This window comes from Cucurbita pepo, unplaced genomic scaffold, assembly GCF_057944985.1.
Source record: "Cucurbita pepo subsp. pepo isolate OVF unplaced genomic scaffold, ASM5794498v1 scafford_26, whole genome shotgun sequence".
Lineage (NCBI taxonomy): Eukaryota > Viridiplantae > Streptophyta > Magnoliopsida > Cucurbitales > Cucurbitaceae > Cucurbita > Cucurbita pepo.
This window is the reverse complement of record NW_028257931.1, coordinates 1-2,500: the sequence shown is the minus strand read 5'-3', so window position 1 is coordinate 2,500 and position 2,500 is coordinate 1.

The following is a 2,500-nucleotide window of genomic DNA, read 5'->3' as shown; positions in this document are numbered from 1 at the left end:
GACACCCCCGCACGCCCTCGCACACCCCCGCGCGCTCACCCCGCACACCCCCGCGCGCTCACCCCGCACGCCCCCGCGCGCTCACCCCGGACACCCCCGCACGCCCTCGCACACCCCCGCGCGCTCACCCCGCACACCCCCGCACGCCCCCCTCCCCCCCACACACCCCTGCGCCCCCACTCCCCTCGCACATGCCAAGCCCCATCCTATGCTATGTGCGATACATGTCCTACCAACAGCATATCAAAAGTGTTGTATAAAGCCTTGGACTATAAAAATATCATCAAACCCAATACCCGTGAAAAGGGAATGTTCATTTTCAATGCTTGTATTGTTGTGAATGTGGAGTGGTCGGGTTGTTGTAATTTTTTTCCTGGGAGCTAAGCAAAATGAAAGAATGATTCCCACAAAATTTCAGAATTTTTTGACCACTCTAGCTATTTTTTCTAATTTCTTATTATTTAATATTTAAAAATTCATTAAAAAAAATTGGTTGGTTGAAAAACTATGAAACTTGATTTCTAGATCCACTAGAATGTCCAATTCATGAATCAATTGAGTTCATGGAAAAAAAAACATTCTAAAACTTGAGATATTTGACCGTATGACCGCTCAAAAAAATCGTATCTAGGCCTGGCAGACCAAAAATGCCTCAAAATGTACTATATAGGGGGGTGACTAGTCTGCATGGGCTGGCCACGGGGCTACCCCCTATATCTTCCGCCACCCCCACGCCCCAAGCACTATGCGCCGCACATGGGCATATGCTTGGGGCGTCGGGGTGGTGGTCGGAGGTCGAGGGCGGTTGACGGCGGTGGTGCGGTGGCGGAACGCGCACGGTGGGTAGTGTCGGAACGTTCCCGCGCGCTCGCCAGCCCCGCCCTGCCCCACCCGCGTGCGCCCCGCGCGCTTGCCCCCGCGCGCTCGCCCTCATGCTCCAGCGCGCGCGCGCCCTCATGCTCCAGCGCGCGCGCGCCCCCGCCCCGCCCCGCCCGCGCGTCCCAGCGCGCGCGCGCCCCCGTCCCGCCCCGCCCGCGCGTCCCAGCGCGCGCGCGCGCCCCGTCCCGCCCCGCCCGCGTGCTCCCGCGCACGCGCCCCCCGCCCCGCCCGCGCGTGCTCCCCATCCATCACCCATTAATTGTGGAAGTACATGTGGAGTGGTCAGTTTGTTGTAAATTTTTTTCTAGGAGCTAAGAAACATGAAAGAATGATTCTCACAAAATTTCAGATTTTTTTGTCAACTCTAGATATTTTTTCTAATTTCTTATTATTTAATATTTAAAAATTCATTAAAAAAAATTGGTTGGTTTAAAAATTATGAAACTTGATTTCTAGATCCATTAGAATGTCCAATTCATGAATCAATTGAGTTCATAGAAAAAAACATTCTAAAACTTGAGATATTTGGTCGTATGACCGCTCAGAAAAATCATATCTAGGCCTGGCAGACCAAAAATGCCTCAAAATGTACTATATAGGGGGGTGACTAGTCTGCATGGGCTGGGCACGGGGGTACCCCTATATCTTCCGCCACCCCCATGCCCCAAGCACTATGCGCCGCACATGGGCATATGCTAGGGGCGTGGGGGTGGTGGTCGGCGGACGAGGGCGGTTGACGGCGGCCGTGCGGTGGTGAAACTTGCACGGTGAGGCAGTGTTGGGTGCGCCTTTGGGCGTGCGACATGAACCTTGTTGAGAATGGAATGTTGCGATGTTGCCTTCTAACTTGGGCTGGCTTGAGGATGGTTGATGGCTGGTACGATGATGAAACATGCAAGGTGTGGTGGAGTTGGGTGCCTTCGGGCGTGCGGCATGAACCTCGTTGAGTGTGTGACGTTGTGGTGATGCTTGGCTAGCCTTGGGCCAGCCCTATGTTTTGAAGGTGTGTGGTGCCAGAACATGTTCGATTGGTTGGAATCGGGTGCCTTTGGGCGTGCGACATGAGCCTCGTTGAGCACGGAATGTTGCGATGTTGCCTTCCAACTGGGAATCTCTAGTGTGAGGACTGTGGATGGTTGCTGGTACGATGACGAAACATGCAAGGTGGGGTGGAGCCGGGTGCCTTCGGGAGTGCGGCATGAACCTCGTTGAGTGTGGGACGTTGTTGTGGTATGCCTCCCTTCCTTGGGCTAGCCCTATGTTTTGAAGGCTGCGTGGTGGCGGAACATGCTTGGTGGGGTAGTGTCAAATGACTTTGGGCGTGCGACATGAGACTTGTTGAGCATGGAATGTGGCCTTCTAACTTGGGCTGGCTTGAGGATGGTTGATGGCTGGTACGATGATGAAACATGCAAGGTGGGGTGGAGTTGGGTGCCTTCGGGCGTGCGGCATGAACCTCGTTGAGTGTGTGACGTTGTGGTGATGCTTGGCTAGCCTTGGGCCAGCCCTATGTTTTGAAGGTGTGTGGTGCCAGAACATGTTCGATTGGTTGGAATCGGGTGCCTTTGGGCGTGCGACATGAGCCTCGTTGAGCACGGAATGTTGCGATGTTGCCTTCTAA